This window comes from Papio anubis, chromosome 12 (genome assembly GCF_008728515.1).
Source record: "Papio anubis isolate 15944 chromosome 12, Panubis1.0, whole genome shotgun sequence".
Lineage (NCBI taxonomy): Eukaryota > Metazoa > Chordata > Mammalia > Primates > Cercopithecidae > Papio > Papio anubis.
In genome coordinates this window covers 96,441,010-96,452,201 of record NC_044987.1, presented here as the reverse complement: position 1 = coordinate 96,452,201, position 11,192 = coordinate 96,441,010, and the positions used below count along the sequence as shown (strand labels likewise).

At 34.9% G+C, this 11,192-nt stretch overlaps 1 long non-coding RNA gene across 1 annotated transcript; it reads left to right on the top strand.

Annotated features, from left to right (window-relative positions):
• The first annotated feature begins 3,949 nt into the window (after positions 1-3,949).
• On the top strand, positions 3,950-9,367 carry LOC103877547. Its single transcript, XR_002517027.2, has 3 exons — positions 3,950-4,026; positions 7,830-7,899; positions 9,119-9,367. It is a non-coding gene; the product is annotated as an uncharacterized LOC103877547 (long non-coding RNA).
• The last annotated feature ends 1,825 nt before the right edge of the window (positions 9,368-11,192 follow it).

The following is an 11,192-nucleotide window of genomic DNA, read 5'->3' as shown; positions in this document are numbered from 1 at the left end:
AATTTAGGGAGAAAATTAACATCACACGATGTTTTAAGCAGATACAATACTTGAGCTCACTGCAATGACAATTAGAGGTAGCTACAAAATTATTATAGTAGTGCAGCATATAATACAGTTAATTTTATGCAGCTATAATTGAATACTACAATTTTGTGTTTGTTTACATTTCTCACAACTGCTAATATCCCCATGTACACTTTGTGTTTGTGGGCAAAGTTTTGATACATTTAGCTTTTTATAACAGATGTGTATATACCTTATGATAGTAAATCATAAAATAGATTTGTGTCTATGTATGTTTTATACATTCATGAAATAACTTTTTCTTATTTTTTTCAAAATTTCTAGGCTACACAGTTTGTCCCTGAGTTTTTTTTTTTTCCAAATTGCTGCAAATCTCCAAAAAAAAATCTTTATTTATTGAAAAACAATCTACATATAAGTTGACCCATGCAGGTCAACCTGTGTTGTTCAGGGGACAACTATATATACTCCTCTCTCCTGTTTGAGTCTTACCTCCCAAGTCTTTTGTGTTCTATCCTAGGGCTCAACTCTTCCTAGGACCACTGAAATCAGGAATATCTCCTCCTTTATGTGAAGGCTTTACTCCTTAACTACGGGAGTATGCCTCAGACCTGGTTCCTACCAGAATAACCACATCAGATCTGTAATATATAGCTTTATCATGTCCTCAGTGGGTGCCTCAATAAGTTTGAGATATTCTTTTTTCCTTTGTGGCTACTTCCTTTTGGCCATACACTCTTGGTTCTGGATCACTTCCAAAAGCTTTAAAACATACTTAATGAATGTGTTCCCTAAAATGCCTCTCCTATCCAGCTGTCCATTTTGGGAAAAATAAAGGAAAATCTTGATTAGCATTATTGTGAGAGGTTTTGGAGAGTGAAGGTCTTAACAATTGCACTTGTTTCTTTGGTTTAATTTGGAATATTCAAACTCTACTAGATGTATTAAAGACCAGTGTATTAGTCTGTTTTCATGCTGCCAATGAAAACATACCCAAGACTGGGTAATTTATAAAGAAAGAGAGGTTTAATGGATTCACAGTTCCACGTGACTGGGGAGGCCTCACAATCATGGTGGAAGGCAAAAGGCATGTCTTACACGGCAGCAGACAAGAAAGAGAATGAGAACCAAGCGAAAGGGGTTTCCCCTTACAAAACCATCAGATCTCATGAGACTTATTCACTAGGATGAGACTAGTACAGGGGAAACCACCCCCATGATTTAATTATCTCCCACAAGATCCCTCCCATAATACGTGGGAGTTATGACAGCTACAATTCAAGATGAGATTTGGGTGGGGACACAGCCAAACCATATCAGCCAGAAACAGGGAAGAGGGTGCAGGAGGCACCTCTAAAGACTCATAGAAGGCTCTACATTCTCAATTTATATATCAAAGGGAAAATGGCCTGAAATTGACTTGGGTAGGGGAAGAGGATTATAAATTCAGATTGGTTGGGAAAAAAATGACATGCTCTTTAGTGATTCTCTTCTCCTAAAGTAATACTAAGCAACTCAGTTGGGTCTTTTTCTCTGATTCTTTATGAAAAGGGAAATATCAATTTTGATTTCACCTGAAGGAACAACATTATAATTATACCAAGGAGAAACATACAGGCGAAAGGAAGCAAAAGGACCATAAGAAGAAATTAAATCTTTTCAAAGCTAAGGGGAAAAATGGAGTGTCAGTGCCAAGAATGGTAACACCTCCACACGCTCAGGAACTTCAGTGGTAAATTAATGGGTAATATATGACTATTCCAACACAGTCTTCATTTATTATGTTTGCCTTGTGGGCAAAGTAGAGAAACACCTTGCCTCATCAATATGAAACTGCTCAAAATCTCAGAAGCCACAGCCAATAGTAATATGTTTATGAAATATATATATTTTTAAAACCTCATTACTTACAGATCAAAGCTACAACTGCACATAGTGTCACCAACTGCCAATTCATACGGATATCTACCCTCTGATGTTGCAAAAAGAAGCTCTAACTGTTCATTTTGTATCTGTATGTGGCTATCTCCTTGCAATTTTCCAATCAATCAAATTAAAATATGGATATCAATCACAATCTAAAGTAGAACACACAACTTTTAAATGTGTTTTAATGATATAGTAACATGCAATACTATGCAAACTATGAGTAAGAGCTTTCCCAAGGAACTTTGTGAGAAGATTCAGATAGTCTCACTATTATTTAAAATCAACATTCACTTCTTGGAGGTATCAAAAACCTGTCTATCATTAAAACCTCCTTTCAGACATTAAGTGCATCAATCTATGTAATGTATCCAGTATTATGCTGACCCCATAGTAGTACCTCTTATGCAAACCTTGGGAACAGATGGTGCGATGTTTAGGGACAGATGATGTTCTAAGGAAGTTATCCTAAACTTTCCAAATAATGTTCATTTTTGTCTAAGTTTCCTACATGGTTATAAGGGAAAATATCTCAGCAGAATCGAGCAGTGATATACTTGCATTTCTTAATGGCAGTTCTAGAACATTAGGTATGTAGCCTCATTCTCATTATGAGCACAACCTCCTTTCATCTTTCATCTGCCTAAGAAACCCATATTAGTGTGATGACTGAGTAATGTAATACTAAATCCTCTTGGCCAGTGAAATTTACTTCCACTGTTCTTAAATACTTGTTTCATACTCTAGTTTAAAATCAAAATTAAAGTTTAATGTGAATGTGTTTTAGCAGAAAGTTCTATGTGTATGTATGTGTACATGTGTTTTAGATGGAGATATATATAGAGAGAAATGATGAGATCGATATTAGAATGATAGATTGGCACATGATAGACAAAGAGAAAATTATTTATCAGAGCTAGAAGCAAGCAGTCTTACAAAGCTATGGGATATTGAGTCCCACACCTTTGTATTGGTTAAATCATTACCATCTTTTATCATATTTGGAACACTAAAATGTATAGATTGTAACTATTTTCCCAAGATAAAAGTGATAGTAGAAAGTAGATTAGCAATAGAAACCCAGATCTCCTGCTTCTTAATACAATATGGTTTTGTTTTTAACTTTTACATTTGTTGTGTTTTAAATTTTTTATAAAATGTTTAAATGTTTTATTTAAAGAAAAGTTGCAAAAATAATGCAGAAAGTTCCCATATACCCTTCAGGTACTGTCCCCTAATGTGGACATCTTGCATAACTATCACATAATTATCAAAACTAAGACATTAACATTGGAAACATATTATGAAATAAAACACTCATATCAGCAGCTTTTCCACTAATGTGTTTTTCTGCTCCAAGATCGAATCTAAGATTCCACGATACATTTGGTTTTTATGTCCCCTGGGTCTCTGTAATTTGTGTGATGAAAGAACTACTTAATGAAGGAAATTTGACATCTTAAAAGAAATGATTATCAAACACTGAGCCCAGAAATGAACTAAAGTATTAATTAATGATAATATCTTGGAGCCTTCATATTCATTCTCATTTTATACTTCATAATGACCATTATACTTTGATACCTTTTTTTTCTATATTCTAAACTGGAACTATCTGAAATTTTCCCTCTTCCTTTTTCATAATTTGCTATTTTTGCAACTGAGAATGTTAAGATTCAGTAGCTCTGTCTCTGTGTCAAAAGAATAATCAGATGGGCAACGTAGTAAGGAAAACATGTTGATCATTTACTATGTAATCTTAGGAAAATTATTTAATCTTTCTGGATTTCCATTTCTTTTTAAAACAGAAAGCAATAATACCTACATTTTAGAGTTGTTGTAAGGATCAAATGTAAAGCTCCAAGCCCAACGTTTGAAATATAATTAGTACTCACTAAATGTAGATTCATTAATTATTCTTCTAAATCAGTGTTTCTCCCCTGGGAATGATTATGCCCCCCAGGAGACATCTAACGATGTCTGGAGACACTTTTGGCTGTCACAGTTTTGGAGAGGTGCTACTGGCATCTACTGAGAGGCCAGAAATGAAGCTAAACATCCCTCAATGTAGAGGTGAGTCCTCCAGAACAAAGAATTACCTGGCTCAAAATGTCAACAGTGTTAAGTTTTAAAAAACTGTGTTTTAAAGGATGAGATCAGTTTTTCTGCATCCTGGCTCTGGAACATGGATACAATGGAATGAACTGAGATGGCAAAACATATTTCATAAAGTCCAGCCACTTAACATTGACCAACCAAAGGCTTATTGTCACAATTTAAAACATTAAATGGATGTCTGAAGCTGAAATCTCAAATGCTCTGCCTGGAAACTAAGGTCTTCGTAATTGATATTGCTCTGTCATATATGTCTTCCTTCCCTGACTTTACCCGATCTCAGACCACAAAGAAAAAGAGTAAGAAAATTTACACATAAAGCTTTCCTTTGTTTAAGGGCAGGAAATGTAAAAGTTTGCTTTCATTCTCACTTAACTGCAATAGATAGCTGAAGGTAGAGGCTGCTAAACCGTTTAGGCTTCCACCATATTTTTCTTTAAGAAACTCTTATTAACAGTGTTACCTTACCCAGGTTCCTGTCTCTAGGAATATGACTTGCTTGGAGCTCAGTCTTCTCCTTGTCAGAAAGCCATATATTTTTCAACTCCCTGGAAAAGAAATGAATAAACAGAAGATTTGGTAATCAGAACAGAAACAGTTTTCTCAGATTTAAGAAAGATAAAATATATATACTTATTACCTCTAGTTTAAAAGAACATCATGGAAAAAAGTGATCATCAGGATATATTTACTTTATTTTCACTGTAGGCTCATGTGACAGCCCAAACACTGCAGTGAACTTTAAGCCTGACAACTTGAGTTGTAATCAGATGCTAGGTATATTAACATAAATACTTTATATAAATACATAGAAATATAGATATATATACTATATAGCTTATATATGCATATGTATATACACATATATACACATTTTATATATATACACACACACACACACGTACACTGAAAAAGAAAGCTTCTGACATTGTTAACTTCCAAAAACAGATAACTTTGCTACTCCATGGGAGTCGGCAGAAGAGGGAATTAAATCAAAACCTCAGACATTAATATTAATAACTATGATTACAGCAACTAATACAAAATAACAAGAATTTTTGTCCAGGCATGGTGGCTCATGCCTGTAATCCCAGCACTTTGGGAGGCTGAGGCAGGTGGATTGCTTGAGGCCAGGAGTTCAAGACCAGCCTGGCCAAAATGGCAAAACTCAATCTCTACCAAAAATACAAAAGTTAGCTAGGCATGGTGGCCTGTGTCTGTAATTCCAGCTACTCAGGAGGCTGAGGCAGGAGAATTGCTTGAGCCTGGGAGGCAGAGGTGGCAGTGAGTGGAGACTGTACCTGTGCACTCCAGCCTGGGCAACAGAGGAAGACTCTGTCTCAAAGAAAAAAAAGATTTTTTGAGAATTCAACACAAACCAAGCATTAAGCTCAAGAGCTTTGCACACCTTACCCTATTTCATTCAAATAATAACTGACTCAGTTCCTTATGAATTATCACTATCTGCATATTAACAATAAGGAAACTAAGTTACAACATACAGAACTAATAAATGGTAGATTCAGGATTTGACACCACAGCTATTAGTCAGTACATCATATTACACACTATAATTAAATCATAGGTACAATTAAACCAAAGTTATATTTTATTAATTTAACTTGATTTTTGTGCTAAGGTTATTTGTGCTTGGCAAACCACATCCTCATAAATAGGGCAAGGTAATTTATTCCCTCATTTGATAAACATTTATGAGTGCTTAGTGTGTGTAAGCCACTCTCTTGGAACTTGTTAGAGACATGAAGATAAATCAAATATATAGTATAGCCTCACACACCTTATAATACGAAATAATAAAGAGAGAATGAGATGTTTCCAGGAAGCTTGTAGGGAGAGATATTGCCTCCTTTAGAGCTGTCTCTGTAGTTTCTACAATTGTGCATGATTCATAACACGCAATGAATGCATTAACACATGCATAAATGTAAGTGTAAACAAGTAAAGGTAGCATATGAACTGGAACATAAACATCTCTAGGATTCCCATGCAAAAATAGAGGGAAAAACACATTCAGACAGAGCTAGTGGAGAAAACGACAGTATACACAAGACTGAGTTTATCAGTCTATTAAGTATGAATGAAAGAAATGTTTTCATTTACACAAAGATAATAGACTTTCTTTGTTAAAAATTCAAACAACAAAGTAAGATATTAAAAAAATCAGAGAAGCCAGAGAGGGCCATCTGTAAGTAATAAGTGGATGGACAAGTCTGAACTAATCAATTTTTTCTCATCCCATATCCATCTATTAAAAATTATGAGATTTTATTGCTCTGTTGTCATCATATATTTTCAGGGAGACACTCAGGCTTGTCACACAGATGAGAGCAAAGATATTTGTTAGATCTTAGAACCATATAATAAACTACTGACAAAAACAAGTAAAAAAGCAGTAAAAAAGCAAATATTTGCAAAACTGATATAAGTGGCCTCAAGTGAAAAAATTAATTTTAATTCTCATCAGTTACTTAGGAATAAAGATATGGCCTCAAAAACTAGAACTTTGGCTGTAGTTAGCCAACATCATGGTGTTATCATTTTAAATAAGAGTTATTCAGAAAAAAAAATACTTTTCTTCTATACAAATTGGAATGCTGAAAAAAGTATTCACACATCTTAAACCCTTCTTTATATATCACCTCGCCCAACAAAATACGAAACTATTTTCCATCCTGCTTATTCAACTTTAATTTCAATTTCAACAATTTTTGATGAAGATACAAAGATTTGTAGAGATTTTATCATTGTATTACAAGTTTTTAAGATTCCCTCATCCTCAAAATTAAACTCTCAATTCTGTTTACATTTTAAAGTAAAAGGTTACGAAATAAAATATTTTCAAGCAAAATTTAAGGGGAGATGATACAGACAGAAACTATGGTTGCCTAAACCACCAGCTGATTGACCCTTTGCGAGTGTCACCTTCAGTGTCTTGACCATAGCTGTCAGACATAGTTAAGTAATTGGTTCCAGGATAAAACATCCAATATGCATCAAACCAAGAGTCTGCTTAGTGCTGTATGTTTTCTCAACAAGTATATGAAGAGCAATACCTTTTACTTTCTTCCTAGGGGGTTCAAAAGTAGTTATCATCACTTTCACTGTTTACAATGTGGTCATAGTCAAGCAAACAGGGTGACACACAAAACTTAAATAAGGTGAGATTCCATCAACCCCACACTATCCACAATTCTCACATTCCACTTGATGAAACACTCTGACAATCGGATGGAAATGAAGCAGTGTGTATACTTTTACAGCCAATGCATCTAAGCCCATATCCAAAAAGAACATCCACACCTAACATTACTTGAACTCCACAACTCCTCGCTGCCCCGATTTTCCTGATGCTCTGAAGGTCTAAGAACAAACTGTGAAGTTATATATAAGCCAATTGGTAGCTGCTGTGTAAATCATATTAAAATAAATAGAATTCATGGCTAAGATTAAACAGCCCATGGCAAGGCTCTTGTGTAAATAAACTCATTGTTCCTTTGTATATTAAAACTGTATTTATCAAAAGAAAAAAAGAATGAACACGAATTGCATGAAAAAGGCAACTCATTTAGGACAAAATGATGATATGTAATAAAAAGATTCATTATGTGACTAAAACGAAAATTAAATTCCTGTTAAAATATTTATGTAGATGTGGCTGAAATATTCTGCTGGGAAATAAATCAGGGTGGCCTTTGGCATTTCACAGGCATAACTTCTCTATTCTTCTGCTGCAAATTTAGAGCTTACAAGATGCTAATGGCACCTCGCTTTCCAGGACAGTCTCCGCAGACTGCTTTCACTCAGCAGGTGGTAAGAATTTGCATCCATATTTCAAATACACTTCTGTCTCATTACTGGCTTCTTATTTCTTTGTGATTTATATCTCTATAAAATTGAAGCTAGTGCAATGGGGAATGGGATTTCAAAAAGGCAAAAACCTCATAATATGGACATTTATCACTTTCTTCCTTCTTTACTTTTTTCTTCATCTCCAGAGAGACAGGGTGAATGATAGGTAGCACTTAAAGTGAAGGTGTACTTTTCTTAAAATAATGCCACTTGCAAGCTTTCAAAATTAGGACTACTTCTCCAAACATCAATAGCTAGTGAGTGGCAGTAGCACTTGCACCCTTACCTACATTTAACTGAACTGCGATCTTTAAATAACATATATACATTAGAAAGTAATTCACTTGATAACTATTAATTTGTAAGAGTCTTCATCATTTAAAATTCAGGAAGAGCTTTTTGTAATAACTCTGAACATAACAAATCTATTTGGTATTCATGCAGATGTCACAAGCAATTTCAGAGTTGTTACACTATAATTCTGTGCTACTTAATAGATATTAGGGTGGTAGCAGTTGTGTCACTGTAGATAAGACTCTTTCACAGTTCCTTTGTCAAATTCACCTCTTTCTGGTGTTTAGAATTTAGCTAAAGTAAAATTACACGCTTGTGAAATTTGACAGGTTCAGGGATTTAGAGGCATTTTCCAGGGGCAAGAAAGAGCAAGCTATAGTGAAATAAAAGGCAGCAAGGAGGGATGTAGGCAAGGTAGTTGAATATTGTTAGGATTAAACTTAGATGTGCAAATTTTTAATTTGTATGGTAAATTAAAGAATATAAACCCACATATTTCCTTCTAGGTCTTATTTTTTTCATATTCCATTCCAGAAGAGAAATTAAAACACTTAGGGAGATTTTATAGGCCATATGCTAGAATACCAGGTGCTAGGATGTCTATCCTATTTTTTAAAATCACTGATATTTTAAATAATTTTCTGAATTAAATTAAAAACATTTTGCCATTTGACTTAAAATAAATTACATTTAGTGAAGGTATTTTACATTGAGGTACACAGAATTTTTTTCTTGGATATAACAAAAAAATGAAATCAATAGGCCTAAATAATAAAGAGAATGTATTGATTCATTTAATTAACATATTCACAGAAGAGATTTGGTCCAGCAGCTCATAATATCACCAAAGACTGAATTCGATTCTTTCTCTCCCTTTGTTTCTCAGGTTTCCTTTCATGATGGCTGCCAGTAACAGCTACCCCTCATTTACATCCAGCAGAGACGAGGGGTATCTCTCTGGGGAGTTCATGCAAAAGAGCAAGAAATCTTCATTCTTGAAGCCCACAGAAAATGTCCGCTCATTGTCTCATTGTCTAAAACTGTGCCATGTGCCATCTTTAAATCAATCTCTGAGTTCCAGCAAAACAGAATACTCTAAATTGCTTGAGCTAACTAGGGCCAACCTCTGCCCCTGGAAGTAGATGTCAAACCTATCAAAACAGAGTGGCTAGGAAATCCACGGAGGCCCTATGAGGAATGCAACCAGGAAGCGGAAGTCATTGAGGCTACCAACAATGTGTGCTGTGGACACTGTGCACTTTATCTCCAGGATTTCATTTATTCCTCAGAGCAATTTTATGTTCTGAATATTAAAGACTCCAAGTTTCCAAGGCATGAAGAAATTGAAAAAGTTTGAAATTTATTTTGATATCAAGAATGGAGGAAAACTTGAAACACACGTTATTTAGGATCCAGATAAATATGATTTCTCCAGATTCTGTGATTTAACCATTTGATTGTGGGCTTTCGTGACCTGATCGTGTACCTTTCTGTCAGGACTTTAGATGACACAACTTTAGATGAGAGGACTTTAGATGAGAACCATGTATGTATTTATTTAGAACTAATGATCTAGTTTAGCGTATGAAGCCAGAAGCAGATGTTGTTTGGTTGTTTTGTTTTTTCCTTTGTTTCCAAACAAGAGTCTTTCACATAGACTTTGAAGGGAAGCTTTCATGCTGCTTTCTGTCCTCCTGAGATGCAGTGAGGAATAACAGGAAGGCTCCCTGACAACAGGAAAAGCTCCATGGAGCCAGGAATTCTTTTAAAAAATGTTTTTGTAATGTATATAATGCTATTTTTAAGAAAAGTTCTTGAGGCAAAGAAAGGACTTGATAAACACTTGTTGAATAAATAAATGAATGAGGGAATGAATGAATGAAGATAAAGCAACTTAAAGCCTTGCTCTCTCATGAGTCTAGGCAAAATTGATGATTGTTGATAGTGGGAACGAAAAGATCATGGGACCTTAGTTTTTCAATAGCGTGCAAGGTTTTTCTTTGTGTACCGCGAAGGAGCGAAACTTCAGTAACTGGGTCTCAGCAGGTGCAAACAAAGAAGCATAGACTAGGTACGTGCTCTGTATCCCCAAACTATTCAAGAAAATCAGACATCTGTCCCCCCAGCATAAGCCAGCCAGAGCATACTCCTAGCTCCTTCCAAGGAGAGCCACATTTAAAAGTTGGACAACCACACACTAGGGGGGTAGGACCTCCTCAGCACAAGTAGTATCTACAGTCTTGAAAATATTCTTAGTTAAAAGACTATCATAAAACAATATTTTGAACAAAACATTACAACTTAAATTTGATTTCATGAAGCAGCTTTATATTAAGGCCTGAGGCTCTACCTTATTTAAGAGACAGTCTTATAACTATGGAAAACTTAGTTTCAGGGTGGTTTATTCTTAAGCAAGTTTTAAGACCCATCGATTTTTCCGGGATACACTTGCTTAGATAGATGAGTTCCAGACATCTCATAAACGTGTGCAACCCAGTTAAATCTGGTAGCATAGTTCTTCCTGACATAGTCTCATTTTTAAAGTGCATTCTAATAGTCAAAGGTAGTTAAAGCTAACCATCTAAGCTAATACTACCTCAGTATAGAAATAGAAATATTTCATTCTCCAGAAGTCTCCTGTATATTCTTAGTCATAACCTCTCTCTATCAAAAACAAACACTATCTTGAATTTTATGCTAATCAGTTACTTTTCCTTAGTTTTAAACCTATGTGCACATTTTTAAAACAGCTCAGTTTATGCTTTGTCTATGATGAATTGACTACATATGTAGCTATGTATCTATTACTGTAATATATACGTGTGTGTGTGTGTGTGTGTATATATATAGCTACGTATGTTCTTTAGTGTCTTACTTCTTCCCCTCAGATAGATATTATTCAATCATGTTGTGGTATCTAGAGCTATAGTTCATTTGTTTTCAGTATTTGTATATGTAGT